General features: G+C 46.8%; 30 non-coding genes across 30 annotated transcripts; 14 read left to right on the top strand and 16 right to left on the bottom strand.

The window, feature by feature from the left end:
• The first annotated feature begins 948 nt into the window (after positions 1 to 948).
• Positions 949 to 1,022, top strand: TRNAN-GUU (transfer RNA asparagine (anticodon GUU)). Its single transcript has one exon. It is a non-coding gene; the product is annotated as a tRNA-Asn (tRNA).
• A 497-nt stretch (positions 1,023 to 1,519) lies between these two features.
• Positions 1,520 to 1,591, bottom strand: TRNAG-UCC (transfer RNA glycine (anticodon UCC)). Its single transcript has one exon. It is a non-coding gene; the product is annotated as a tRNA-Gly (tRNA).
• A 1,557-nt stretch (positions 1,592 to 3,148) lies between these two features.
• Positions 3,149 to 3,220, bottom strand: TRNAG-UCC (transfer RNA glycine (anticodon UCC)). The gene has a single exon. It is a non-coding gene; the product is annotated as a tRNA-Gly (tRNA).
• Positions 3,221 to 4,213: 993 nt separating this feature from the next.
• Positions 4,214 to 4,287, top strand: TRNAN-GUU (transfer RNA asparagine (anticodon GUU)). Its single transcript has one exon. It is a non-coding gene; the product is annotated as a tRNA-Asn (tRNA).
• A 497-nt stretch (positions 4,288 to 4,784) lies between these two features.
• TRNAG-UCC (transfer RNA glycine (anticodon UCC)) lies at positions 4,785 to 4,856 on the bottom strand. Its single transcript has one exon. It is a non-coding gene; the product is annotated as a tRNA-Gly (tRNA).
• Positions 4,857 to 5,837: 981 nt separating this feature from the next.
• TRNAN-GUU (transfer RNA asparagine (anticodon GUU)) lies at positions 5,838 to 5,911 on the top strand. The gene has a single exon. It is a non-coding gene; the product is annotated as a tRNA-Asn (tRNA).
• Positions 5,912 to 6,408: 497 nt separating this feature from the next.
• TRNAG-UCC (transfer RNA glycine (anticodon UCC)) lies at positions 6,409 to 6,480 on the bottom strand. The gene has a single exon. It is a non-coding gene; the product is annotated as a tRNA-Gly (tRNA).
• Positions 6,481 to 7,474: 994 nt separating this feature from the next.
• TRNAN-GUU (transfer RNA asparagine (anticodon GUU)) lies at positions 7,475 to 7,548 on the top strand. Its single transcript has one exon. It is a non-coding gene; the product is annotated as a tRNA-Asn (tRNA).
• Positions 7,549 to 8,045: 497 nt separating this feature from the next.
• TRNAG-UCC (transfer RNA glycine (anticodon UCC)) lies at positions 8,046 to 8,117 on the bottom strand. The gene has a single exon. It is a non-coding gene; the product is annotated as a tRNA-Gly (tRNA).
• A 1,536-nt stretch (positions 8,118 to 9,653) lies between these two features.
• TRNAG-UCC (transfer RNA glycine (anticodon UCC)) lies at positions 9,654 to 9,725 on the bottom strand. Its single transcript has one exon. It is a non-coding gene; the product is annotated as a tRNA-Gly (tRNA).
• Positions 9,726 to 10,710: 985 nt separating this feature from the next.
• Positions 10,711 to 10,784, top strand: TRNAN-GUU (transfer RNA asparagine (anticodon GUU)). The gene has a single exon. It is a non-coding gene; the product is annotated as a tRNA-Asn (tRNA).
• Positions 10,785 to 11,281: 497 nt separating this feature from the next.
• TRNAG-UCC (transfer RNA glycine (anticodon UCC)) lies at positions 11,282 to 11,353 on the bottom strand. The gene has a single exon. It is a non-coding gene; the product is annotated as a tRNA-Gly (tRNA).
• A 985-nt stretch (positions 11,354 to 12,338) lies between these two features.
• On the top strand, positions 12,339 to 12,412 carry TRNAN-GUU (transfer RNA asparagine (anticodon GUU)). Its single transcript has one exon. It is a non-coding gene; the product is annotated as a tRNA-Asn (tRNA).
• Positions 12,413 to 12,909: 497 nt separating this feature from the next.
• On the bottom strand, positions 12,910 to 12,981 carry TRNAG-UCC (transfer RNA glycine (anticodon UCC)). Its single transcript has one exon. It is a non-coding gene; the product is annotated as a tRNA-Gly (tRNA).
• Positions 12,982 to 13,967: 986 nt separating this feature from the next.
• TRNAN-GUU (transfer RNA asparagine (anticodon GUU)) lies at positions 13,968 to 14,041 on the top strand. Its single transcript has one exon. It is a non-coding gene; the product is annotated as a tRNA-Asn (tRNA).
• A 497-nt stretch (positions 14,042 to 14,538) lies between these two features.
• Positions 14,539 to 14,610, bottom strand: TRNAG-UCC (transfer RNA glycine (anticodon UCC)). The gene has a single exon. It is a non-coding gene; the product is annotated as a tRNA-Gly (tRNA).
• A 986-nt stretch (positions 14,611 to 15,596) lies between these two features.
• Positions 15,597 to 15,670, top strand: TRNAN-GUU (transfer RNA asparagine (anticodon GUU)). The gene has a single exon. It is a non-coding gene; the product is annotated as a tRNA-Asn (tRNA).
• A 497-nt stretch (positions 15,671 to 16,167) lies between these two features.
• On the bottom strand, positions 16,168 to 16,239 carry TRNAG-UCC (transfer RNA glycine (anticodon UCC)). Its single transcript has one exon. It is a non-coding gene; the product is annotated as a tRNA-Gly (tRNA).
• Positions 16,240 to 17,232: 993 nt separating this feature from the next.
• TRNAN-GUU (transfer RNA asparagine (anticodon GUU)) lies at positions 17,233 to 17,306 on the top strand. Its single transcript has one exon. It is a non-coding gene; the product is annotated as a tRNA-Asn (tRNA).
• A 495-nt stretch (positions 17,307 to 17,801) lies between these two features.
• Positions 17,802 to 17,873, bottom strand: TRNAG-UCC (transfer RNA glycine (anticodon UCC)). Its single transcript has one exon. It is a non-coding gene; the product is annotated as a tRNA-Gly (tRNA).
• A 991-nt stretch (positions 17,874 to 18,864) lies between these two features.
• TRNAN-GUU (transfer RNA asparagine (anticodon GUU)) lies at positions 18,865 to 18,938 on the top strand. Its single transcript has one exon. It is a non-coding gene; the product is annotated as a tRNA-Asn (tRNA).
• Positions 18,939 to 19,435: 497 nt separating this feature from the next.
• TRNAG-UCC (transfer RNA glycine (anticodon UCC)) lies at positions 19,436 to 19,507 on the bottom strand. The gene has a single exon. It is a non-coding gene; the product is annotated as a tRNA-Gly (tRNA).
• A 993-nt stretch (positions 19,508 to 20,500) lies between these two features.
• Positions 20,501 to 20,574, top strand: TRNAN-GUU (transfer RNA asparagine (anticodon GUU)). The gene has a single exon. It is a non-coding gene; the product is annotated as a tRNA-Asn (tRNA).
• Positions 20,575 to 21,690: 1,116 nt separating this feature from the next.
• On the bottom strand, positions 21,691 to 21,762 carry TRNAG-UCC (transfer RNA glycine (anticodon UCC)). Its single transcript has one exon. It is a non-coding gene; the product is annotated as a tRNA-Gly (tRNA).
• A 992-nt stretch (positions 21,763 to 22,754) lies between these two features.
• Positions 22,755 to 22,828, top strand: TRNAN-GUU (transfer RNA asparagine (anticodon GUU)). Its single transcript has one exon. It is a non-coding gene; the product is annotated as a tRNA-Asn (tRNA).
• A 497-nt stretch (positions 22,829 to 23,325) lies between these two features.
• TRNAG-UCC (transfer RNA glycine (anticodon UCC)) lies at positions 23,326 to 23,397 on the bottom strand. The gene has a single exon. It is a non-coding gene; the product is annotated as a tRNA-Gly (tRNA).
• A 990-nt stretch (positions 23,398 to 24,387) lies between these two features.
• Positions 24,388 to 24,461, top strand: TRNAN-GUU (transfer RNA asparagine (anticodon GUU)). Its single transcript has one exon. It is a non-coding gene; the product is annotated as a tRNA-Asn (tRNA).
• Positions 24,462 to 25,577: 1,116 nt separating this feature from the next.
• TRNAG-UCC (transfer RNA glycine (anticodon UCC)) lies at positions 25,578 to 25,649 on the bottom strand. The gene has a single exon. It is a non-coding gene; the product is annotated as a tRNA-Gly (tRNA).
• Positions 25,650 to 26,641: 992 nt separating this feature from the next.
• TRNAN-GUU (transfer RNA asparagine (anticodon GUU)) lies at positions 26,642 to 26,715 on the top strand. Its single transcript has one exon. It is a non-coding gene; the product is annotated as a tRNA-Asn (tRNA).
• A 497-nt stretch (positions 26,716 to 27,212) lies between these two features.
• Positions 27,213 to 27,284, bottom strand: TRNAG-UCC (transfer RNA glycine (anticodon UCC)). The gene has a single exon. It is a non-coding gene; the product is annotated as a tRNA-Gly (tRNA).
• Positions 27,285 to 27,631: the final 347 nt, after the last annotated feature.

Raw genomic sequence — 27,631 nt, 5'->3', positions numbered from 1 at the left:
CACCCAAGAGAAAAATGAGCTTGCTTATTTGCCTACTTTGCTAGATGTAAGCAGTGGGACACATGGTGATACTGCTTACAGACTTCAATTCAAGACTTCAGAAAGATCATGTGCCCCCCTGGATGATGCTGGTGCAACACACACAGCAAAGGACAGCAATTTGAAGTCTGGAAGATTCCAGGGCAAGGGTGGGAAGGATGAAAAGCTAGGTGGCCATGCAACCATTCATGCTAACCCAAAGCTTACTTGTGCCCTACAACACATTGGCTTAAGACTTGACCAAATCCAATGCTCCAATATGGGGAAGCTTCTCTGTTTGCTGTTTTTTTTTTTTTTTTTTTTTTTTTAAGTGCGGTGTCACAGTTCACCCATCTCTTCAACTACAAGAACGGCCCAGGAGTAGTCTTAGCTACCCTAATATGTACGTTACAGCAGGGCCCTTATTACACTTTCTCTTACAGGGCAATGGAAACCGTTTTGCCCATGCAATAAAGCAAGGTGCAAAAATGAATTCATGCCTAGCAGAGGATGGTTTCGATCCATCGACCTCTGGGTTATGGGCCCAGCACGCTTCCGCTGCGCCACTCTGCTTCTGTTTGTATTCAACCTTCAAGTTTAAGAAGGGTACATTAGTTGAAATAGTTACACTACTATCTATGTTACAGCAAGGCCCTAATGACACTTTCTCTTAAGGGGCTATGGCCGACAATTGGCCCATATGGTAAGCAAGGTATAAAAACAAACGTACACCTAGCAGAGGATGGTTTCGATCCATCGACCTCTGGGTTATGGGCCCAGCACGCTTCCGCTGCGCCACTCTGCTGCCATACAGTGAATGCTTCATTGTGGGAAAAAGTGGCGTTAAACTTCTTGGAGCAGACTTACTTCCTCACTCCACAAGACACACATACATCCCCATAAAATCATTTAGCAACAACTGCAGGCACAGTCTCTGTGGCGCAATCGGTTAGCGCGTTCGGCTGTTAACCGAAAGGTTGGTGGTTCAAGCCCACCCAGGGACGGCCTTTCCTTTTGTGTTCAACAGTTGTCCGAAGAGAACCCCAGATAGCCATGTAGATTCATTTGAGACACGTTGGAATCTCATTCACGTTCATGAAAAGGGTGAGCAGCATCAAGTTCATGTCTTAGTGATACAACAGACATCCCTGGCAGTGTCTGTGACCAAATGAAGTTTTCTGTACCCCAGAAGCAGCAGTAAAGTATTAGCCGGGGATCGAACCCAAAGCCTGGCGACGGCTGTCAAGCCAAAGAAAGGCAGTTCAAGCCCACCCAAGGACAGGCTCGCCTTAGTGCCTTGCTAGCTATTTGTTTAGAACATTATAGAGTGTCTGCATTAAGTGTTGACCATTTAGAAAGAACTTTAAGCTGGCGTAGAGTCTGCTGCACCGGAATGGAACCTCTCCAGAGACTGAGCAGGTGCAGGATGTCCTAACTGTTCAGAGATCTTGTCTTGGTCTTGTCTTCCATGGAATTGTAGGGTGCCAAAAGCAAGCTCACATGCGTTGGCCGGGAATCGAACCCGGGTCAACTGCTTGGAAGGCAGCTATGCTCACCACTATACCACCAACGCTACATGCTGAAACTCGCCTAGCATGTACCATTGCAATACACCCAAGAGAAAAATGAGCTTGCTTATTTGCCTACTTTGCTAGATGTAAGCAGTGGGACACATGGTGATACTGCTTACAGACTTCAATTCAAGACTTCAGAAAGATCATGTGCCCCCCTGGATGATGCTGGTGCAACACACACAGCAAAGGACAGCAATTTGAAGTCTGGAAGATTCCAGGGCAAGGGTGGGAAGGATGAAAAGCTAGGTGGCCATGCAACCATTCCTGCTAACCCAAAGCTTACTTGTGCCCTACAACACATTGGCTTAAGACTTGACCAAATCCAATGCTCCAATATGGGGAAGCTTCTCTGTTTGCTGTTTTTTTTTTTTTTTTTTTTTTTTTAAGTGCGGTGTCACAGTTCACCCATCTCTTCAACTACAAGAACGGCCCAGGAGTAGTCTTAGCTACCCTAATATGTACGTTACAGCAGGGCCCTTATTACACTTTCTCTTACAGGGCAATGGAAACCGTTTTGCCCATGCGATAAAGCAAGGTGCAAAAATGAATTCATGCCTAGCAGAGGATGGTTTCGATCCATCGACCTCTGGGTTATGGGCCCAGCACGCTTCCGCTGCGCCACTCTGCTTCTGTTTGTATTCAACCTTCAAGTTTAAGAAGGGTACATTAGTTGAAATAGTTACACTACTATCTATGTTACAGCAAGGCCCTAATGACACTTTCTCTTAAGGGGCTATGGCCGACAATTGGCCCATATGGTAAGCAAGGTATAAAAACCAACGTACACCTAGCAGAGGATGGTTTCGATCCATCGACCTCTGGGTTATGGGCCCAGCACGCTTCCGCTGCGCCACTCTGCTGCCATACAGTGAATGCTTCATTGTGGGAAAAAGTGGCGTTAAACTTCTTGGAGCAGACTTACTTCCTCACTCCACAAGACACACATACATCCCCATAAAATCATTTAGCAACAACTGCAGGCACAGTCTCTGTGGCGCAATCGTTTAGCGCGTTCGGCTGTTAACCGAAAGGTTGGTGGTTCAAGCCCACCCAGGGACGGCCTTTCCTTTTGTGTTCAACAGTTGTCCGAAGAGAACCCCAGATAGCCATGTAGATTCATTTGAGACACGTTGGAATCTCATTCACGTTCATGAAAAGGGTGAGCAGCATCAAGTTCATGTCTTAGTGATACAACAGACATCCCTGGCAGTGTCTGTGACCAAATGAAGTTTTCTGTACCCCAGAAGCAGCAGTAAAGTATTAGCCGGGGATCGAACCCAAAGCCTGGCGACGGCTGTCAAGCCAAAGAAAGGCAGTTCAAGCCCACCCAAGGACAGGCTCGCCTTAGTGCCTTGCTAGCTATTTGTTTAGAACATTATAGAGTGTCTGCATTAAGTGTTGACCATTTAGAAAGAACTTTAAGCTGGCGTAGAGTCTGCTGCACCGCAATGGAACCTCTCCAGAGACTGAGCAGGTGCAGGATGTCCTAACTGTTCAGAGATCTTGTCTTGGTCTTGTCTTCCATGGAATTGTAGGGTGCCAAAAGCAAGCTCACATGCGTTGGCCGGGAATCGAACCCGGGTCAACTGCTTGGAAGGCAGCTATGCTCACCACTATACCACCAACGCTACATGCTGAAACTCGCCTAGCATGTACCATTGCAATATACCCAAGAGAAAAATGAGCTTGCTTATTTGCCTACTTTGCTAGATGTAAGCAGTGGGACACATGGTGATACTGCTTACAGACTTCAATTCAAGACTTCAGAAAGATCATGTGCCCCCCTGGATGATGCTGGTGCAACACACACAGCAAAGGACAGCAATTTGAAGTCTGGAAGATTCCAGGGCAAGGGTGGGAAGGATGAAAAGCTAGGTGGCCATGCAACCATTCCTGCTAACCCAAAGCTTACTTGTGCCCTACAACACATTGGCTTAAGACTTGACCAAATCCAATGCTCCAATATGGGGAAGCTTCTCTGTTTGCTGTTTTTTTTTTTTTTTTTTTTTGTTTTTTTTTTAAGTGCGGTGTCACAGTTCACCCATCTCTTCAACTACAAGAACGGCCCAGGAGTAGTCTTAGCTACCCTAATATGTACGTTACAGCAGGGCCCTTATTACACTTTCTCTTACAGGGCAATGGAAACCGTTTTGCCCATGCGATAAAGCAAGGTGCAAAAATGAATTCATGCCTAGCAGAGGATGGTTTCGATCCATCGACCTCTGGGTTATGGGCCCAGCACGCTTCCGCTGCGCCACTCTGCTTCTGTTTGTATTCAACCTTCAAGTTTAAGAAGGGTACATTAGTTGAAATAGTTACACTACTATCTATGTTACAGCAAGGCCCTAATGACACTTTCTCTTAAGGGGCTATGGCCGACAATTGGCCCATATGGTAAGCAAGGTATAAAAACCAACGTACACCTAGCAGAGGATGGTTTCGATCCATCGACCTCTGGGTTATGGGCCCAGCACGCTTCCGCTGCGCCACTCTGCTGCCATACAGTGAATGCTTCATTGTGGGAAAAAGTGGCGTTAAACTTCTTGGAGCAGACTTACTTCCTCACTCCACAAGACACACATACATCCCCATAAAATCATTTAGCAACAACTGCAGGCACAGTCTCTGTGGCGCAATCGGTTAGCGCGTTCGGCTGTTAACCGAAAGGTTGGTGGTTCAAGCCCACCCAGGGACGGCATTTCCTTTTGTGTTCAACAGTTGTCCGAAGAGAACCCCAGATAGCCATGTAGATTCATTTGAGACACGTTGGAATCTCATTCACGTTCATGAAAAGGGTGAGCAGCATCAAGTTCATGTCTTAGTGATACAACAGACATCCCTGGCAGTGTCTGTGACCAAATGAAGTTTTCTGTACCCCAGAAGCAGCAGTAAAGTATTAGCCGGGGATCGAACCCAAAGCCTGGCGACGGCTGTCAAGCCAAAGAAAGGCAGTTCAAGCCCACCCAAGGACAGGCTCGCCTTAGTGCCTTGCTAGCTATTTGTTTAGAACATTATAGAGTGTCTGCATTAAGTGTTGACCATTTAGAAAGAACTTTAAGCTGGCGTAGAGTCTGCTGCACCGCAATGGAACCTCTCCAGAGACTGAGCAGGTGCAGGATGTCCTAACTGTTCAGAGATCTTGTCTTGGTCTTGTCTTCCATGGAATTGTAGGGTGCCAAAAGCAAGCTCACATGCGTTGGCCGGGAATCGAACCCGGGTCAACTGCTTGGAAGGCAGCTATGCTCACCACTATACCACCAACGCTACATGCTGAAACTCGCCTAGCATGTACCATTGCAATATACCCAAGAGAAAAATGAGCTTGCTTATTTGCCTACTTTGCTAGATGTAAGCAGTGGGACACATGGTGATACTGCTTACAGACTTCAATTCAAGACTTCAGAAAGATCATGTGCCCCCCTGGATGATGCTGGTGCAACACACACAGCAAAGGACAGCAATTTGAAGTCTGGAAGATTCCAGGGCAAGGGTGGGAAGGATGAAAAGCTAGGTGGCCATGCAACCATTCCTGCTAACCCAAAGCTTACTTGTGCCCTACAACACATTGGCTTAAGACTTGACCAAATCCAATGCTCCAATATGGGGAAGCTTCTCTGTTTGCTGTTTTTTTTTTTTTTTTTTTTAAGTGCGGTGTCACAGTTCACCCATCTCTTCAACTACAAGAACGGCCCAGGAGTAGTCTTAGCTACCCTAATATGTACGTTACAGCAGGGCCCTTATTACACTTTCTCTTACAGGGCAATGGAAACCGTTTTGCCCATGCGATAAAGCAAGGTGCAAAAATGAATTCATGCCTAGCAGAGGATGGTTTCGATCCATCGACCTCTGGGTTATGGGCCCAGCACGCTTCCGCTGCGCCACTCTGCTTCTGTTTGTATTCAACCTTCAAGTTTAAGAAGGGTACATTAGTTGAAATAGTTACACTACTATCTATGTTACAGCAAGGCCCTAATGACACTTTCTCTTAAGGGGCTATGGCCGACAATTGGCCCATATGGTAAGCAAGGTATAAAAACCAACGTACACCTAGCAGAGGATGGTTTCGATCCATCGACCTCTGGGTTATGGGCCCAGCACGCTTCCGCTGCGCCACTCTGCTGCCATACAGTGAATGCTTCATTGTGGGAAAAAGTGGCGTTAAACTTCTTGGAGCAGACTTACTTCCTCACTCCACAAGACACACATACATCCCCATAAAATCATTTAGCAACAACTGCAGACACAGTCTCTGTGGCGCAATCGGTTAGCGCGTTCGGCTGTTAACCGAAAGGTTGGTGGTTCAAGCCCACCCAGGGACGGCATTTCCTTTTGTGTTCAACAGTTGTCCGAAGAGAACCCCAGATAGCCATGTAGATTCATTTGAGACACGTTGGAATCTCATTCACGTTCATGAAAAGGGTGAGCAGCATCAAGTTCATGTCTTAGTGATACAACAGACATCCCTGGCAGTGTCTGTGACCAAATGAAGTTTTCTGTACCCCAGAAGCAGCAGTAAAGTATTAGCCGGGGATCGAACCCAAAGCCTGGCGACGGCTGTCAAGCCAAAGAAAGGCAGTTCAAGCCCACCCAAGGACAGGCTCGCCTTAGTGCCTTGCTAGCTATTTGTTTAGAACATTATAGAGTGTCTGCATTAAGTGTTGACCATTTAGAAAGAACTTTAAGCTGGCGTAGAGTCTGCTGCACCGCAATGGAACCTCTCCAGAGACTGAGCAGGTGCAGGATGTCCTAACTGTTCAGAGATCTTGTCTTGGTCTTGTCTTCCATGGAATTGTAGGGTGCCAAAAGCAAGCTCACATGCGTTGGCCGGGAATCGAACCCGGGTCAACTGCTTGGAAGGCAGCTATGCTCACCACTATACCACCAACGCTACATGCTGAAACTCGCCTAGCATGTACCATTGCAATATACCCAAGAGAAAAATGAGCTTGCTTATTTGCCTACTTTGCTAGATGTAAGCAGTGGGACACATGGTGATACTGCTTACAGACTTCAATTCAAGACTTCAGAAAGATCATGTGCCCCCCTGGATGATGCTGGTGCAACACACACAGCAAAGGACAGCAATTTGAAGTCTGGAAGATTCCAGGGCAAGGGTGGGAAGGATGAAAAGCTAGGTGGCCATGCAACCATTCCTGCTAACCCAAAGCTTACTTGTGCCCTACAACACATTGGCTTAAGACTTGACCAAATCCAATGCTCCAATATGGGGAAGCTTCTCTGTTTGCTGTTTTTTTTTTTTTTTTTTTTTTTTTTTTTTTTTAAGTGCGGTGTCACAGTTCACCCATCTCTTCAACTACAAGAACGGCCCAGGAGTAGTCTTAGCTACCCTAATATGTACGTTACAGCAGGGCCCTTATTACACTTTCTCTTACAGGGCAATGGAAACCGTTTTGCCCATGCGATAAAGCAAGGTGCAAAAATGAATTCATGCCTAGCAGAGGATGGTTTCGATCCATCGACCTCTGGGTTATGGGCCCAGCACGCTTCCGCTGCGCCACTCTGCTTCTGTTTGTATTCAACCTTCAAGTTTAAGAAGGGTACATTAGTTGAAATAGTTACACTACTATCTATGTTACAGCAAGGCCCTAATGACACTTTCTCTTAAGGGGCTATGGCCGACAATTGGCCCATATGGTAAGCAAGGTATAAAAACCAACGTACACCTAGCAGAGGATGGTTTCGATCCATCGACCTCTGGGTTATGGGCCCAGCACGCTTCCGCTGCGCCACTCTGCTGCCATACAGTGAATGCTTCATTGTGGGAAAAAGTGGCGTTAAACTTCTTGGAGCAGACTTACTTCCTCACTCCACAAGACACACATACATCCCCATAAAATCATTTAGCAACAACTGCAGGCACAGTCTCTGTGGCGCAATCGGTTAGCGCGTTCGGCTGTTAACCGAAAGGTTGGTGGTTCAAGCCCACCCAGGGACGGCATTTCCTTTTGTGTTCAACAGTTGTCCGAAGAGAACCCCAGATAGCCATGTAGATTCATTTGAGACACGTTGGAATCTCATTCACGTTCATGAAAAGGGTGAGCAGCATCAAGTTCATGTCTTAGTGATACAACAGACATCCCTGGCAGTGTCTGTGACCAAATGAAGTTTTCTGTACCCCAGAAGCAGCAGTAAAGTATTAGCCGGGGATCGAACCCAAAGCCTGGCGACGGCTGTCAAGCCAAAGAAAGGCAGTTCAAGCCCACCCAAGGACAGGCTCGCCTTAGTGCCTTGCTAGCTATTTGTTTAGAACATTATAGAGTGTCTGCATTAAGTGTTGACCATTTAGAAAGAACTTTAAGCTGGCGTAGAGTCTGCTGCACCGCAATGGAACCTCTCCAGAGACTGAGCAGGTGCAGGATGTCCTAACTGTTCAGAGATCTTGTCTTGGTCTTGTCTTCCATGGAATTGTAGGGTGCCAAAAGCAAGCTCACATGCGTTGGCCGGGAATCGAACCCGGGTCAACTGCTTGGAAGGCAGCTATGCTCACCACTATACCACCAACGCTACATGCTGAAACTCGCCTAGCATGTACCATTGCAATATACCCAAGAGAAAAATGAGCTTGCTTATTTGCCTACTTTGCTAGATGTAAGCAGTGGGACACATGGTGATACTGCTTACAGACTTCAATTCAAGACTTCAGAAAGATCATGTGCCCCCCTGGATGATGCTGGTGCAACACACACAGCAAAGGACAGCAATTTGAAGTCTGGAAGATTCCAGGGCAAGGGTGGGAAGGATGAAAAGCTAGGTGGCCATGCAACCATTCCTGCTAACCCAAAGCTTACTTGTGCCCTACAACACATTGGCTTAAGACTTGACCAAATCCAATGCTCCAATATGGGGAAGCTTCTCTGTTTGCTGTTTTTTTTTTTTTTTTTTAAGTGCGGTGTCACAGTTCACCCATCTCTTCAACTACAAGAACGGCCCAGGAGTAGTCTTAGCTACCCTAATATGTACGTTACAGCAGGGCCCTTATTACACTTTCTCTTACAGGGCAATGGAAACCGTTTTGCCCATGCGATAAAGCAAGGTGCAAAAATGAATTCATGCCTAGCAGAGGATGGTTTCGATCCATCGACCTCTGGGTTATGGGCCCAGCACGCTTCCGCTGCGCCACTCTGCTTCTGTTTGTATTCAACCTTCAAGTTTAAGAAGGGTACATTAGTTGAAATAGTTACACTACTATCTATGTTACAGCAAGGCCCTAATGACACTTTCTCTTAAGGGGCTATGGCCGACAATTGGCCCATATGGTAAGCAAGGTATAAAAACCAACGTACACCTAGCAGAGGATGGTTTCGATCCATCGACCTCTGGGTTATGGGCCCAGCACGCTTCCGCTGCGCCACTCTGCTGCCATACAGTGAATGCTTCATTGTGGGAAAAAGTGGCGTTAAACTTCTTGGAGCAGACTTACTTCCTCACTCCACAAGACACACATACATCCCCATAAAATCATTTAGCAACAACTGGTGGCGCAATCGGTTAGCGCGTTCGGCTGTTAACCGAAAGGTTGGTGGTTCAAGCCCACCCAGGGACGGCCTTTCCTTTTGTGTTCAACAGTTGTCCGAAGAGAACCCCAGATAGCCATGTAGATTCATTTGAGACACGTTGGAATCTCATTCACGTTCATGAAAAGGGTGAGCAGCATCAAGTTCATGTCTTAGTGATACAACAGACATCCCTGGCAGTGTCTGTGACCAAATGAAGTTTTCTGTACCCCAGAAGCAGCAGTAAAGTATTAGCCGGGGATCGAACCCAAAGCCTGGCGACGGCTGTCAAGCCAAAGAAAGGCAGTTCAAGCCCACCCAAGGACAGGCTCGCCTTAGTGCCTTGCTAGCTATTTGTTTAGAACATTATAGAGTGTCTGCATTAAGTGTTGACCATTTAGAAAGAACTTTAAGCTGGCGTAGAGTCTGCTGCACCGGAATGGAACCTCTCCAGAGACTGAGCAGGTGCAGGATGTCCTAACTGTTCAGAGATCTTGTCTTGGTCTTGTCTTCCATGGAATTGTAGGGTGCCAAAAGCAAGCTCACATGCGTTGGCCGGGAATCGAACCCGGGTCAACTGCTTGGAAGGCAGCTATGCTCACCACTATACCACCAACGCTACATGCTGAAACTCGCCTAGCATGTACCATTGCAATACACCCAAGAGAAAAATGAGCTTGCTTATTTGCCTACTTTGCTAGATGTAAGCAGTGGGACACATGGTGATACTGCTTACAGACTTCAATTCAAGACTTCAGAAAGATCATGTGCCCCCCTGGATGATGCTGGTGCAACACACACAGCAAAGGACAGCAATTTGAAGTCTGGAAGATTCCAGGGCAAGGGTGGGAAGGATGAAAAGCTAGGTGGCCATGCAACCATTCATGCTAACCCAAAGCTTACTTGTGCCCTACAACACATTGGCTTAAGACTTGACCAAATCCAATGCTCCAATATGGGGAAGCTTCTCTGTTTGCTGTTTTTTTTTTTTTTTTTTTTTTTTAAGTGCGGTGTCACAGTTCACCCATCTCTTCAACTACAAGAACGGCCCAGGAGTAGTCTTAGCTACCCTAATATGTACGTTACAGCAGGGCCCTTATTACACTTTCTCTTACAGGGCAATGGAAACCGTTTTGCCCATGCGATAAAGCAAGGTGCAAAAATGAATTCATGCCTAGCAGAGGATGGTTTCGATCCATCGACCTCTGGGTTATGGGCCCAGCACGCTTCCGCTGCGCCACTCTGCTTCTGTTTGTATTCAACCTTCAAGTTTAAGAAGGGTACATTAGTTGAAATAGTTACACTACTATCTATGTTACAGCAAGGCCCTAATGACACTTTCTCTTAAGGGGCTATGGCCGACAATTGGCCCATATGGTAAGCAAGGTATAAAAACAAACGTACACCTAGCAGAGGATGGTTTCGATCCATCGACCTCTGGGTTATGGGCCCAGCACGCTTCCGCTGCGCCACTCTGCTGCCATACAGTGAATGCTTCATTGTGGGAAAAAGTGGCGTTAAACTTCTTGGAGCAGACTTACTTCCTCACTCCACAAGACACACATACATCCCCATAAAATCATTTAGCAACAACTGCAGGCACAGTCTCTGTGGCGCAATCGGTTAGCGCGTTCGGCTGTTAACCGAAAGGTTGGTGGTTCAAGCCCACCCAGGGACGGCATTTCCTTTTGTGTTCAACAGTTGTCCGAAGAGAACCCCAGATAGCCATGTAGATTCATTTGAGACACGTTGGAATCTCATTCACGTTCATGAAAAGGGTGAGCAGCATCAAGTTCATGTCTTAGTGATACAACAGACATCCCTGGCAGTGTCTGTGACCAAATGAAGTTTTCTGTACCCCAGAAGCAGCAGTAAAGTATTAGCCGGGGATCGAACCCAAAGCCTGGCGACGGCTGTCAAGCCAAAGAAAGGCAGTTCAAGCCCACCCAAGGACAGGCTCGCCTTAGTGCCTTGCTAGCTATTTGTTTAGAACATTATAGAGTGTCTGCATTAAGTGTTGACCATTTAGAAAGAACTTTAAGCTGGCGTAGAGTCTGCTGCACCGGAATGGAACCTCTCCAGAGACTGAGCAGGTGCAGGATGTCCTAACTGTTCAGAGATCTTGTCTTGGTCTTGTCTTCCATGGAATTGTAGGGTGCCAAAAGCAAGCTCACATGCGTTGGCCGGGAATCGAACCCGGGTCAACTGCTTGGAAGGCAGCTATGCTCACCACTATACCACCAACGCTACATGCTGAAACTCGCCTAGCATGTACCATTGCAATACACCCAAGAGAAAAATGAGCTTGCTTATTTGCCTACTTTGCTAGATGTAAGCAGTGGGACACATGGTGATACTGCTTACAGACTTCAATTCAAGACTTCAGAAAGATCATGTGCCCCCCTGGATGATGCTGGTGCAACACACACAGCAAAGGACAGCAATTTGAAGTCTGGAAGATTCCAGGGCAAGGGTGGGAAGGATGAAAAGCTAGGTGGCCATGCAACCATTCATGCTAACCCAAAGCTTACTTGTGCCCTACAACACATTGGCTTAAGACTTGACCAAATCCAATGCTCCAATATGGGGAAGCTTCTCTGTTTGCTGTTTTTTTTTTTTTTTTTTTTTTTTAAGTGCGGTGTCACAGTTCACCCATCTCTTCAACTACAAGAACGGCCCAGGAGTAGTCTTAGCTACCCTAATATGTACGTTACAGAAGGGCCCTTATTACACTTTCTCTTACAGGGCAATGGAAACCGTTTTGCCCATGCGATAAAGCAAGGTGCAAAAATGAATTCATGCCTAGCAGAGGATGGTTTCGATCCATCGACCTCTGGGTTATGGGCCCAGCACGCTTCCGCTGCGCCACTCTGCTTCTGTTTGTATTCAACCTTCAAGTTTAAGAAGGGTACATTAGTTGAAATAGTTACACTACTATCTATGTTACAGCAAGGCCCTAATGACACTTTCTCTTAAGGGGCTATGGCCGACAATTGGCCCATATGGTAAGCAAGGTATAAAAACAAACGTACACCTAGCAGAGGATGGTTTCGATCCATCGACCTCTGGGTTATGGGCCCAGCACGCTTCCGCTGCGCCACTCTGCTGCCATACAGTGAATGCTTCATTGTGGGAAAAAGTGGCGTTAAACTTCTTGGAGCAGACTTACTTCCTCACTCCACAAGACACACATACATCCCCATAAAATCATTTAGCAACAACTGCAGGCACAGTCTCTGTGGCGCAATCGGTTAGCGCGTTCGGCTGTTAACCGAAAGGTTGGTGGTTCAAGCCCACCCAGGGACGGCCTTTCCTTTTGTGTTCAACAGTTGTCCGAAGAGAACCCCAGATAGCCATGTAGATTCATTTGAGACACGTTGGAATCTCATTCACGTTCATGAAAAGGGTGAGCAGCATCAAGTTCATGTCTTAGTGATACAACAGACATCCCTGGCAGTGTCTGTGACCAAATGAAGTTTTCTGTACCCCAGAAGCAGCAGTAAAGTATTAGCCGGGGATCGAACCCAAAGCCTGGCGACGGCTGTCAAGCCAAAGAAAGGCAGTTCAAGCCCACCCAAGGACAGGCTCGCCTTAGTGCCTTGCTAGCTATTTGTTTAGAACATTATAGAGTGTCTGCATTAAGTGTTGACCATTTAGAAAGAACTTTAAGCTGGCGTAGAGTCTGCTGCACCGGAATGGAACCTCTCCAGAGACTGAGCAGGTGCAGGATGTCCTAACTGTTCAGAGATCTTGTCTTGGTCTTGTCTTCCATGGAATTGTAGGGTGCCAAAAGCAAGCTCACATGCGTTGGCCGGGAATCGAACCCGGGTCAACTGCTTGGAAGGCAGCTATGCTCACCACTATACCACCAACGCTACATGCTGAAACTCGCCTAGCATGTACCATTGCAATACACCCAAGAGAAAAATGAGCTTGCTTATTTGCCTACTTTGCTAGATGTAAGCAGTGGGACACATGGTGATACTGCTTACAGACTTCAATTCAAGACTTCAGAAAGATCATGTGCCCCCCTGGATGATGCTGGTGCAACACACACAGCAAAGGACAGCAATTTGAAGTCTGGAAGATTCCAGGGCAAGGGTGGGAAGGATGAAAAGCTAGGTGGCCATGCAACCATTCCTGCTAACCCAAAGCTTACTTGTGCCCTACAACACATTGGCTTAAGACTTGACCAAATCCAATGCTCCAATATGGGGAAGCTTCTCTGTTTGCTGTTTTTTTTTTTTTTTTTTTTTTTTTAAGTGCGGTGTCACAGTTCACCCATCTCTTCAACTACAAGAACGGCCCAGGAGTAGTCTTAGCTACCCTAATATGTACGTTACAGCAGGGCCCTTATTACACTTTCTCTTACAGGGCAATGGAAACCGTTTTGCCCATGCGATAAAGCAAGGTGCAAAAATGAATTCATGCCTAGCAGAGGATGGTTTCGATCCATCGACCTCTGGGTTATGGGCCCAGCACGCTTCCGCTGCGCCACTCTGCTTCTGTTTGTATTCAACCTTCAAGTTTAAGAAGGGTACATTAGTTGAAATAGTTACACTACTATCTATGTTACAGCAAGGCCCTAATGACACTTTCTCTTAAGGGGCTATGGCCGACAATTGGCCCATATGGTAAGCAAGGTATAAAAACCAACGTACACCTAGCAGAGGATGGTTTCGATCCATCGACCTCTGGGTTATGGGCCCAGCACGCTTCCGCTGCGCCACTCTGCTGCCATACAGTGAATGCTTCATTGTGGGAAAAAGTGGCGTTAAACTTCCTGGAGCAGACTTACTTCCTCACTCCACAAGACACACATACATCCCCATAAAATCATTTAGCAACAACTGCAGGCACAGTCTCTGTGGCGCAATCGGTTAGCGCGTTCGGCTGTTAACCGAAAGGTTGGTGGTTCAAGCCCACCCAGGGACGGCCTTTCCTTTTGTGTTCAACAGTTGTCCGAAGAGAACCCCAGATAGCCATGTAGATTCATTTGAGACACGTTGGAATCTCATTCACGTTCATGAAAAGGGTGAGCAGCATCAAGTTCATGTCTTAGTGATACAACAGACATCCCTGGCAGTGTCTGTGACCAAATGAAGTTTTCTGTACCCCAGAAGCAGCAGTAAAGTATTAGCCGGGGATCGAACCCAAAGCCTGGCGACGGCTGTCAAGCCAAAGAAAGGCAGTTCAAGCCCACCCAAGGACAGGCTCGCCTTAGTGCCTTGCTAGCTATTTGTTTAGAACATTATAGAGTGTCTGCATTAAGTGTTGACCATTTAGAAAGAACTTTAAGCTGGCGTAGAGTCTGCTGCACCGGAATGGAACCTCTCCAGAGACTGAGCAGGTGCAGGATGTCCTAACTGTTCAGAGATCTTGTCTTGGTCTTGTCTTCCATGGAATTGTAGGGTGCCAAAAGTAAGCTCACATGCGTTGGCCGGGAATCGAACCCGGGTCAACTGCTTGGAAGGCAGCTATGCTCACCACTATACCACCAACGCTACATGCTGAAACTCGCCTAGCATGTACCATTGCAATACACCCAAGAGAAAAATGAGCTTGCTTATTTGCCTACTTTGCTAGATGTAAGCAGTGGGACACATGGTGATACTGCTTACAGACTTCAATTCAAGACTTCAGAAAGATCATGTGCCCCCCTGGATGATGCTGGTGCAACACACACAGCAAAGGACAGCAATTTGAAGTCTGGAAGATTCCAGGGCAAGGGTGGGAAGGATGAAAAGCTAGGTGGCCATGCAACCATTCCTGCTAACCCAAAGCTTACTTGTGCCCTACAACACATTGGCTTAAGACTTGACCAAATCCAATGCTCCAATATGGGGAAGCTTCTCTGTTTGCTGTTTTTTTTTTTTTTTTTTTTTTTTTAAGTGCGGTGTCACAGTTCACCCATCTCTTCAACTACAAGAACGGCCCAGGAGTAGTCTTAGCTACCCTAATATGTACGTTACAGCAGGGCCCTTATTACACTTTCTCTTACAGGGCAATGGAAACCGTTTTGCCCATGCGATAAAGCAAGGTGCAAAAATGAATTCATGCCTAGCAGAGGATGGTTTCGATCCATCGACCTCTGGGTTATGGGCCCAGCACGCTTCCGCTGCGCCACTCTGCTTCTGTTTGTATTCAACCTTCAAGTTTAAGAAGGGTACATTAGTTGAAATAGTTACACTACTATCTATGTTACAGCAAGGCCCTAATGACACTTTCTCTTAAGGGGCTATGGCCGACAATTGGCCCATATGGTAAGCAAGGTATAAAAACCAACGTACACCTAGCAGAGGATGGTTTCGATCCATCGACCTCTGGGTTATGGGCCCAGCACGCTTCCGCTGCGCCACTCTGCTGCCATACAGTGAATGCTTCATTGTGGGAAAAAGTGGCGTTAAACTTCCTGGAGCAGACTTACTTCCTCACTCCACAAGACACACATACATCCCCATAAAATCATTTAGCAACAACTGCAGGCACAGTCTCTGTGGCGCAATCGGTTAGCGCGTTCGGCTGTTAACCGAAAGGTTGGTGGTTCAAGCCCACCCAGGGACGGCCTTTCCTTTTGTGTTCAACAGTTGTCCGAAGAGAACCCCAGATAGCCATGTAGATTCATTTGAGACACGTTGGAATCTCATTCACGTTCATGAAAAGGGTGAGCAGCATCAAGTTCATGTCTTAGTGATACAACAGACATCCCTGGCAGTGTCTGTGACCAAATGAAGTTTTCTGTACCCCAGAAGCAGCAGTAAAGTATTAGCCGGGGATCGAACCCAAAGCCTGGCGACGGCTGTCAAGCCAAAGAAAGGCAGTTCAAGCCCACCCAAGGACAGGCTCGCCTTAGTGCCTTGCTAGCTATTTGTTTAGAACATTATAGAGTGTCTGCATTAAGTGTTGACCATTTAGAAAGAACTTTAAGCTGGCGTAGAGTCTGCTGCACCGCAATGGAACCTCTCCAGAGACTGAGCAGGTGCAGGATGTCCTAACTGTTCAGAGATCTTGTCTTGGTCTTGTCTTCCATGGAATTGTAGGGTGCCAAAAGCAAGCTCACATGCGTTGGCCGGGAATCGAACCCGGGTCAACTGCTTGGAAGGCAGCTATGCTCACCACTATACCACCAACGCTACATGCTGAAACTCGCCTAGCATGTACCATTGCAATATACCCAAGAGAAAAATGAGCTTGCTTATTTGCCTACTTTGCTAGATGTAAGCAGTGGGACACATGGTGATACTGCTTACAGACTTCAATTCAAGACTTCAGAAAGATCATGTGCCCCCCTGGATGATGCTGGTGCAACACACACAGCAAAGGACAGCAATTTGAAGTCTGGAAGATTCCAGGGCAAGGGTGGGAAGGATGAAAAGCTAGGTGGCCATGCAACCATTCCTGCTAACCCAAAGCTTACTTGTGCCCTACAACACATTGGCTTAAGACTTGACCAAATCCAATGCTCCAATATGGGGAAGCTTCTCTGTTTGCTGTTTTTTTTTTTTTTTTTTTTTTTTTTTTTTTTAAGTGCGGTGTCACAGTTCACCCATCTCTTCAACTACAAGAACGGCCCAGGAGTAGTCTTAGCTACCCTAATATGTACGTTACAGCAGGGCCCTTATTACACTTTCTCTTACAGGGCAATGGAAACCGTTTTGCCCATGCGATAAAGCAAGGTGCAAAAATGAATTCATGCCTAGCAGAGGATGGTTTCGATCCATCGACCTCTGGGTTATGGGCCCAGCACGCTTCCGCTGCGCCACTCTGCTTCTGTTTGTATTCAACCTTCAAGTTTAAGAAGGGTACATTAGTTGAAATAGTTACACTACTATCTATGTTACAGCAAGGCCCTAATGACACTTTCTCTTAAGGGGCTATGGCCGACAATTGGCCCATATGGTAAGCAAGGTATAAAAACCAACGTACACCTAGCAGAGGATGGTTTCGATCCATCGACCTCTGGGTTATGGGCCCAGCACGCTTCCGCTGCGCCACTCTGCTGCCATACAGTGAATGCTTCATTGTGGGAAAAAGTGGCGTTAAACTTCTTGGAGCAGACTTACTTCCTCACTCCACAAGACACACATACATCCCCATAAAATCATTTAGCAACAACTGCAGGCACAGTCTCTGTGGCGCAATCGGTTAGCGCGTTCGGCTGTTAACCGAAAGGTTGGTGGTTCAAGCCCACCCAGGGACGGCATTTCCTTTTGTGTTCAACAGTTGTCCGAAGAGAACCCCAGATAGCCATGTAGATTCATTTGAGACACGTTGGAATCTCATTCACGTTCATGAAAAGGGTGAGCAGCATCAAGTTCATGTCTTAGTGATACAACAGACATCCCTGGCAGTGTCTGTGACCAAATGAAGTTTTCTGTACCCCAGAAGCAGCAGTAAAGTATTAGCCGGGGATCGAACCCAAAGCCTGGCGACGGCTGTCAAGCCAAAGAAAGGCAGTTCAAGCCCACCCAAGGACAGGCTCGCCTTAGTGCCTTGCTAGCTATTTGTTTAGAACATTATAGTGTCTGCATTAAGTGTTGACCATTTAGAAAGAACTTTAAGCTGGCGTAGAGTCTGCTGCACCGCAATGGAACCTCTCCAGAGACTGAGCAGGTGCAGGATGTCCTAACTGTTCAGAGATCTTGTCTTGGTCTTGTCTTCCATGGAATTGTAGGGTGCCAAAAGCAAGCTCACATGCGTTGGCCGGGAATCGAACCCGGGTCAACTGCTTGGAAGGCAGCTATGCTCACCACTATACCACCAACGCTACATGCTGAAACTCGCCTAGCATGTACCATTGCAATATACCCAAGAGAAAAATGAGCTTGCTTATTTGCCTACTTTGCTAGATGTAAGCAGTGGGACACATGGTGATACTGCTTACAGACTTCAATTCAAGACTTCAGAAAGATCATGTGCCCCCCTGGATGATGCTGGTGCAACACACACAGCAAAGGACAGCAATTTGAAGTCTGGAAGATTCCAGGGCAAGGGTGGGAAGGATGAAAAGCTAGGTGGCCATGCAACCATTCCTGCTAACCCAAAGCTTACTTGTGCCCTACAACACATTGCCTTAAGACTTGACCAAATCCAATGCTCCAATATGGGGAAGCTTCTCTGTTTGCTGTTTTTTTTTTTTTTTTTTTTTTTTTTTTTTAAGTGCGGTGTCACAGTTCACCCATCTCTTCAACTACAAGAACGGCCCAGGAGTAGTCTTAGCTACCCTAATATGTACGTTACAGCAGGGCCCTTATTACACTTTCTCTTACAGGGCAATGGAAACCGTTTTGCCCATGCGATAAAGCAAGGTGCAAAAATGAATTCATGCCTAGCAGAGGATGGTTTCGATCCATCGACCTCTGGGTTATGGGCCCAGCACGCTTCCGCTGCGCCACTCTGCTTCTGTTTGTATTCAACCTTCAAGTTTAAGAAGGGTACATTAGTTGAAATAGTTACACTACTATCTATGTTACAGCAAGGCCCTAATGACACTTTCTCTTAAGGGGCTATGGCCGACAATTGGCCCATATGGTAAGCAAGGTATAAAAACCAACGTACACCTAGCAGAGGATGGTTTCGATCCATCGACCTCTGGGTTATGGGCCCAGCACGCTTCCGCTGCGCCACTCTGCTGCCATACAGTGAATGCTTCATTGTGGGAAAAAGTGGCGTTAAACTTCTTGGAGCAGACTTACTTCCTCACTCCACAAGACACACATACATCCCCATAAAATCATTTAGCAACAACTGCAGGCACAGTCTCTGTGGCGCAATCGGTTAGCGCGTTCGGCTGTTAACCGAAAGGTTGGTGGTTCAAGCCCACCCAGGGACGGCATTTCCTTTTGTGTTCAACAGTTGTCCGAAGAGAACCCCAGATAGCCATGTAGATTCATTTGAGACACGTTGGAATCTCATTCACGTTCATGAAAAGGGTGAGCAGCATCAAGTTCATGTCTTAGTGATACAACAGACATCCCTGGCAGTGTCTGTGACCAAATGAAGTTTTCTGTACCCCAGAAGCAGCAGTAAAGTATTAGCCGGGGATCGAACCCAAAGCCTGGCGACGGCTGTCAAGCCAAAGAAAGGCAGTTCAAGCCCACCCAAGGACAGGCTCGCCTTAGTGCCTTGCTAGCTATTTGTTTAGAACATTATAGAGTGTCTGCATTAAGTGTTGACCATTTAGAAAGAACTTTAAGCTGGCGTAGAGTCTGCTGCACCGCAATGGAACCTCTCCAGAGACTGAGCAGGTGCAGGATGTCCTAACTGTTCAGAGATCTTGTCTTGGTCTTGTCTTCCATGGAATTGTAGGGTGCCAAAAGCAAGCTCACATGCGTTGGCCGGGAATCGAACCCGGGTCAACTGCTTGGAAGGCAGCTATGCTCACCACTATACCACCAACGCTACATGCTGAAACTCGCCTAGCATGTACCATTGCAATATACCCAAGAGAAAAATGAGCTTGCTTATTTGCCTACTTTGCTAGATGTAAGCAGTGGGACACATGGTGATACTGCTTACAGACTTCAATTCAAGACTTCAGAAAGATCATGTGCCCCCCTGGATGATGCTGGTGCAACACACACAGCAAAGGACAGCAATTTGAAGTCTGGAAGATTCCAGGGCAAGGGTGGGAAGGATGAAAAGCTAGGTGGCCATGCAACCATTCCTGCTAACCCAAAGCTTACTTGTGCCCTACAACACATTGGCTTAAGACTTGACCAAATCCAATGCTCCAATATGGGGAAGCTTCTCTGTTTGCTGTTTTTTTTTTTTTTTTTTTTTTTTTTTTTTTTAAGTGCGGTGTCACAGTTCACCCATCTCTTCAACTACAAGAACGGCCCAGGAGTAGTCTTAGCTACCCTAATATGTACGTTACAGCAGGGCCCTTATTACACTTTCTCTTACAGGGCAATGGAAACCGTTTTGCCCATGCGATAAAGCAAGGTGCAAAAATGAATTCATGCCTAGCAGAGGATGGTTTCGATCCATCGACCTCTGGGTTATGGGCCCAGCACGCTTCCGCTGCGCCACTCTGCTTCTGTTTGTATTCAACCTTCAAGTTTAAGAAGGGTATATTAGTTGAAATAGTTACACTACTATCTATGTTACAGCAAGGCCCTAATGACACTTTCTCTTAAGGGGCTATGGCCGACAATTGGCCCATATGGTAAGCAAGGTATAAAAACCAACGTACACCTAGCAGAGGATGGTTTCGATCCATCGACCTCTGGGTTATGGGCCCAGCACGCTTCCGCTGCGCCACTCTGCTGCCATACAGTGAATGCTTCATTGTGGGAAAAAGTGGCGTTAAACTTCTTGGAGCAGACTTACTTCCTCACTCCACAAGACACACATACATCCCCATAAAATCATTTAGCAACAACTGCAGGCACAGTCTCTGTGGCGCAATCGGTTAGCGCGTTCGGCTGTTAACCGAAAGGTTGGTGGTTCAAGCCCACCCAGGGACGGCCTTTCCTTTTGTGTTCAACAGTTGTCCGAAGAGAACCCCAGATAGCCATGTAGATTCATTTGAGACACGTTGGAATCTCATTCACGTTCATGAAAAGGGTGAGCAGCATCAAGTTCATGTCTTAGTGATACAACAGACATCCCTGGCAGTGTCTGTGACCAAATGAAGTTTTCTGTACCCCAGAAGCAGCAGTAAAGTATTAGCCGGGGATCGAACCCAAAGCCTGGCGACGGCTGTCAAGCCAAAGAGAGGCAGTTCAAGCCCACCCAAGGACACCCAAATTTTTTTTTTTTTTTTTAAGTGCGGTGTCACAGTTCACCCATCTCTTCAACTACAAGAACGGCCCAGGAGTAGTCTTAGCTACCCTAATATGTACGTTACAGCAGGGCCCTTATTACACTTTCTCTTACAGGGCAATGGAAACCGTTTTGCCCATGCGATAAAGCAAGGTGCAAAAATGAATTCATGCCTAGCAGAGGATGGTTTCGATCCATCGACCTCTGGGTTATGGGCCCAGCACGCTTCCGCTGCGCCACTCTGCTTCTGTTTGTATTCAACCTTCAAGTTTAAGAAGGGTACATTAGTTGAAATAGTTACACTACTATCACCCAGGGACGGCATTTCCTTTTGTGTTCAACAGTTGTCCGAAGAGAACCCCAGATAGCCATGTAGATTCATTTGAGACACGTTGGAATCTCATTCACGTTCATGAAAAGGGTGAGCAGCATCAAGTTCATGTCTTAGTGATACAACAGACATCCCTGGCAGTGTCTGTGACCAAATGAAGTTTTCTGTACCCCAGAAGCAGCAGTAAAGTATTAGCCGGGGATCGAACCCAAAGCCTGGCGACGGCTGTCAAGCCAAAGAAAGGCAGTTCAAGCCCACCCAAGGACAGGCTCGCCTTAGTGCCTTGCTAGCTATTTGTTTAGAACATTATAGAGTGTCTGCATTAAGTGTTGACCATTTAGAAAGAACTTTAAGCTGGCGTAGAGTCTGCTGCACCGGAATGGAACCTCTCCAGAGACTGAGCAGGTGCAGGATGTCCTAACTGTTCAGAGATCTTGTCTTGGTCTTGTCTTCCATGGAATTGTAGGGTGCCAAAAGCAAGCTCACATGTGTTGGCCGGGAATCGAACCCGGGTCAACTGCTTGGAAGGCAGCTATGCTCACCACTATACCACCAACGCTACATGCTGAAACTCGCCTAGCATGTACCATTGCAATATACCCAAGAGAAAAATGAGCTTGCTTATTTGCCTACTTTGCTAGATGTAAGCAGTGGGACACATGGTGATACTGCTTACAGACTTCAATTCAAGACTTCAGAAAGATCATGTGCCCCCCTGGATGATGCTGGTGCAACACACACAGCAAAGGACAGCAATTTGAAGTCTGGAAGATTCCAGGGCAAGGGTGGGAAGGATGAAAAGCTAGGTGGCCATGCAACCATTCCTGCTAACCCAAAGCTTACTTGTGCCCTACAACACATTGGCTTAAGACTTGACCAAATCCAATGCTCCAATATGGGGAAGCTTCTCTGTTTGCTGTTTTTTTTTTTTTTTTTTTTTTTTTTTTTTTAAGTGCGGTGTCACAGTTCACCCATCTCTTCAACTACAAGAACGGCCCAGGAGTAGTCTTAGCTACCCTAATATGTACGTTACAGCAGGGCCCTTATTACACTTTCTCTTACAGGGCAATGGAAACCGTTTTGCCCATGCGATAAAGCAAGGTGCAAAAATGAATTCATGCCTAGCAGAGGATGGTTTCGATCCATCGACCTCTGGGTTATGGGCCCAGCACGCTTCCGCTGCGCCACTCTGCTTCTGTTTGTATTCAACCTTCAAGTTTAAGAAGGGTACATTAGTTGAAATAGTTACACTACTATCTATGTTACAGCAAGGCCCTAATGACACTTTCTCTTAAGGGGCTATGGCCGACAATTGGCCCATATGGTAAGCAAGGTATAAAAACCAACGTACACCTAGCAGAGGATGGTTTCGATCCATCGACCTCTGGGTTATGGGCCCAGCACGCTTCCGCTGCGCCACTCTGCTGCCATACAGTGAATGCTTCATTGTGGGAAAAAGTGGCGTTAAACTTCTTGGAGCAGACTTACTTCCTCACTCCACAAGACACACATACATCCCCATAAAATCATTTAGCAACAACTGCAGGCACAGTCTCTGTGGCGCAATCGGTTAGCGCGTTCGGCTGTTAACCGAAAGGTTGGTGGTTCAAGCCCACCCAGGGACGGCATTTCCTTTTGTGTTCAACAGTTGTCCGAAGAGAACCCCAGATAGCCATGTAGATTCATTTGAGACACGTTGGAATCTCATTCACGTTCATGAAAAGGGTGAGCAGCATCAAGTTCATGTCTTAGTGATACAACAGACATCCCTGGCAGTGTCTGTGACCAAATGAAGTTTTCTGTACCCCAGAAGCAGCAGTAAAGTATTAGCCGGGGATCGAACCCAAAGCCTGGCGACGGCTGTCAAGCCAAAGAAAGGCAGTTCAAGCCCACCCAAGGACAGGCTCGCCTTAGTGCCTTGCTAGCTATTTGTTTAGAACATTATAGAGTGTCTGCATTAAGTGTTGACCATTTAGAAAGAACTTTAAGCTGGCGTAGAGTCTGCTGCACCGCAATGGAACCTCTCCAGAGACTGAGCAGGTGCAGGATGTCCTAACTGTTCAGAGATCTTGTCTTGGTCTTGTCTTCCATGGAATTGTAGGGTGCCAAAAGCAAGCTCACATGCGTTGGCCGGGAATCGAACCCGGGTCAACTGCTTGGAAGGCAGCTATGCTCACCACTATACCACCAACGCTACATGCTGAAACTCGCCTAGCATGTACCATTGCAATATACCCAAGAGAAAAATGAGCTTGCTTATTTGCCTACTTTGCTAGATGTAAGCAGTGGGACACATGGTGATACTGCTTACAGACTTCAATTCAAGACTTCAGAAAGATCATGTGCCCCCCTGGATGATGCTGGTGCAACACACACAGCAAAGGACAGCAATTTGAAGTCTGGAAGATTCCAGGGCAAGGGTGGGAAGGATGAAAAGCTAGGTGGCCATGCAACCATTCCTGCTAACCCAAAGCTTACTTGTGCCCTACAACACATTGGCTTAAGACTTGACCAAATCCAATGCTCCAATATGGGGAAGCTTCTCTGTTTGCTGTTTTTTTTTTTTTTTTTTTTTTTTTTTTTAAGTGCGGTGTCACAGTTCACCCATCTCTTCAACTACAAGAACGGCCCAGGAGTAGTCTTAGCTACCCTAATATGTACGTTACAGCAGGGCCCTTATTACACTTTCTCTTACAGGGCAATGGAAACCGTTTTGCCCATGCGATAAAGCAAGGTGCAAAAATGAATTCATGCCTAGCAGAGGATGGTTTCGATCCATCGACCTCTGGGTTATGGGCCCAGCACGCTTCCGCTGCGCCACTCTGCTTCTGTTTGTATTCAACCTTCAAGTTTAAGAAGGGTATATTAGTTGAAATAGTTACACTACTATCTATGTTACAGCAAGGCCCTAATGACACTTTCTCTTAAGGGGCTATGGCCGACAATTGGCCCATATGGTAAGCAAGGTATAAAAACCAACGTACACCTAGCAGAGGATGGTTTCGATCCATCGACCTCTGGGTTATGGGCCCAGCACGCTTCCGCTGCGCCACTCTGCTGCCATACAGTGAATGCTTCATTGTGGGAAAAAGTGGCGTTAAACTTCTTGGAGCAGACTTACTTCCTCACTCCACAAGACACACATACATCCCCATAAAATCATTTAGCAACAACTGCAGGCACAGTCTCTGTGGCGCAATCGGTTAGCGCGTTCGGCTGTTAACCGAAAGGTTGGTGGTTCAAGCCCACCCAGGGACGGCCTTTCCTTTTGTGTTCAACAGTTGTCCGAAGAGAACCCCAGATAGCCATGTAGATTCATTTGAGACACGTTGGAATCTCATTCACGTTCATGAAAAGGGTGAGCAGCATCAAGTTCATGTCTTAGTGATACAACAGACATCCCTGGCAGTGTCTGTGACCAAATGAAGTTTTCTGTACCCCAGAAGCAGCAGTAAAGTATTAGCCGGGGATCGAACCCAAAGCCTGGCGACGGCTGTCAAGCCAAAGAGAGGCAGTTCAAGCCCACCCAAGGACACCCAAATTTTTTTTTTTTTTTTTAAGTGCGGTGTCACAGTTCACCCATCTCTTCAACTACAAGAACGGCCCAGGAGTAGTCTTAGCTACCCTAATATGTACGTTACAGCAGGGCCCTTATTACACTTTCTCTTACAGGGCAATGGAAACCGTTTTGCCCATGCGATAAAGCAAGGTGCAAAAATGAATTCATGCCTAGCAGAGGATGGTTTCGATCCATCGACCTCTGGGTTATGGGCCCAGCACGCTTCCGCTGCGCCACTCTGCTTCTGTTTGTATTCAACCTTCAAGTTTAAGAAGGGTACATTAGTTGAAATAGTTACACTACTATCACCCAGGGACGGCATTTCCTTTTGTGTTCAACAGTTGTCCGAAGAGAACCCCAGATAGCCATGTAGATTCATTTGAGACACGTTGGAATCTCATTCACGTTCATGAAAAGGGTGAGCAGCATCAAGTTCATGTCTTAGTGATACAACAGACATCCCTGGCAGTGTCTGTGACCAAATGAAGTTTTCTGTACCCCAGAAGCAGCAGTAAAGTATTAGCCGGGGATCGAACCCAAAGCCTGGCGACGGCTGTCAAGCCAAAGAAAGGCAGTTCAAGCCCACCCAAGGACAGGCTCGCCTTAGTGCCTTGCTAGCTATTTGTTTAGAACATTATAGAGTGTCTGCATTAAGTGTTGACCATTTAGAAAGAACTTTAAGCTGGCGTAGAGTCTGCTGCACCGGAATGGAACCTCTCCAGAGACTGAGCAGGTGCAGGATGTCCTAACTGTTCAGAGATCTTGTCTTGGTCTTGTCTTCCATGGAATTGTAGGGTGCCAAAAGCAAGCTCACATGTGTTGGCCGGGAATCGAACCCGGGTCAACTGCTTGGAAGGCAGCTATGCTCACCACTATACCACCAACGCTACATGCTGAAACTCGCCTAGCATGTACCATTGCAATATACCCAAGAGAAAAATGAGCTTGCTTATTTGCCTACTTTGCTAGATGTAAGCAGTGGGACACATGGTGATACTGCTTACAGACTTCAATTCAAGACTTCAGAAAGATCATGTGCCCCCCTGGATGATGCTGGTGCAACACACACAGCAAAGGACAGCAATTTGAAGTCTGGAAGATTCCAGGGCAAGGGTGGGAAGGATGAAAAGCTAGGTGGCCATGCAACCATTCCTGCTAACCCAAAGCTTACTTGTGCCCTACAACACATTGGCTTAAGACTTGACCAAATCCAATGCTCCAATATGGGGAAGCTTCTCTGTTTGCTGTTTTTTTTTTTTTTTTTTTTTTTTTATTTTTAAGTGCGGTGTCACAGTTCACCCATCTCTTCAACTACAAGAACGGCCCAGGAGTAGTCTTAGCTACCCTAATATGTACGTTACAGCAGGGCCCTTATTACACTTTCTCTTACAGGGCAATGGAAACCGTTTTGCCCATGCGATAAAGCAAGGTGCAAAAATGAATTCATGCCTAGCAGAGGATGGTTTCGATCCATCGACCTCTGGGTTATGGGCCCAGCACGCTTCCGCTGCGCCACTCTGCTTCTGTTTGTATTCAACCTTCAAGTTTAAGAAGGGTACATTAGTTGAAATAGTTACACTACTATCTATGTTACAGCAAGGCCCTAATGACACTTTCTCTTAAGGGGCTATGGCCGACAATTGGCCCATATGGTAAGCAAGGTATAAAAACCAACGTACACCTAGCAGAGGATGGTTTCGATCCATCGACCTCTGGGTTATGGGCCCAGCACGCTTCCGCTGCGCCACTCTGCTGCCATACAGTGAATGCTTCATTGTGGGAAAAAGTGGCGTTAAACTTCTTGGAGCAGACTTACTTCCTCACTCCACAAGACACACATACATCCCCATAAAATCATTTAGCAACAACTGCAGGCACAGTCTCTGTGGCGCAATCGGTTAGCGCGTTCGGCTGTTAACCGAAAGGTTGGTGGTTCAAGCCCACCCAGGGACGGCCTTTCCTTTTGTGTTCAACAGTTGTCCGAAGAGAACCCCAGATAGCCATGTAGATTCATTTGAGACACGTTGGAATCTCATTCACGTTCATGAAAAGGGTGAGCAGCATCAAGTTCATGTCTTAGTGATACAACAGACATCCCTGGCAGTGTCTGTGACCAAATGAAGTTTTCTGTACCCCAGAAGCAGCAGTAAAGTATTAGCCGGGGATCGAACCCAAAGCCTGGCGACGGCTGTCAAGCCAAAGAAAGGCAGTTCAAGCCCACCCAAGGACAGGCTCGCCTTAGTGCCTTGCTAGCTATTTGTTTAGAACATTATAGAGTGTCTGCATTAAGTGTTGACCATTTAGAAAGAACTTTAAGCTGGCGTAGAGTCTGCTGCACCGCAATGGAACCTCTCCAGAGACTGAGCAGGTGCAGGATGTCCTAACTGTTCAGAGATCTTGTCTTGGTCTTGTCTTCCATGGAATTGTAGGGTGCCAAAAGCAAGCTCACATGCGTTGGCCGGGAATCGAACCCGGGTCAACTGCTTGGAAGGCAGCTATGCTCACCACTATACCACCAACGCTACATGCTGAAACTCGCCTAGCATGTACCATTGCAATATACCCAAGAGAAAAATGAGCTTGCTTATTTGCCTACTTTGCTAGATGTAAGCAGTGGGACACATGGTGATACTGCTTACAGACTTCAATTCAAGACTTCAGAAAGATCATGTGCCCCCCTGGATGATGCTGGTGCAACACACACAGCAAAGGACAGCAATTTGAAGTCTGGAAGATTCCAGGGCAAGGGTGGGAAGGATGAAAAGCTAGGTGGCCATGCAACCATTCCTGCTAACCCAAAGCTTACTTGTGCCCTACAACACATTGGCTTAAGACTTGACCAAATCCAATGCTCCAATATGGGGAAGCT

This window comes from Hyperolius riggenbachi, chromosome 4, assembly GCF_040937935.1.
Source record: "Hyperolius riggenbachi isolate aHypRig1 chromosome 4, aHypRig1.pri, whole genome shotgun sequence".
Classification (NCBI taxonomy): domain Eukaryota; kingdom Metazoa; phylum Chordata; class Amphibia; order Anura; family Hyperoliidae; genus Hyperolius; species Hyperolius riggenbachi.
Note: the sequence above shows the minus strand (reverse complement) of the source record. Positions and strands in the feature narration are given on the sequence as shown.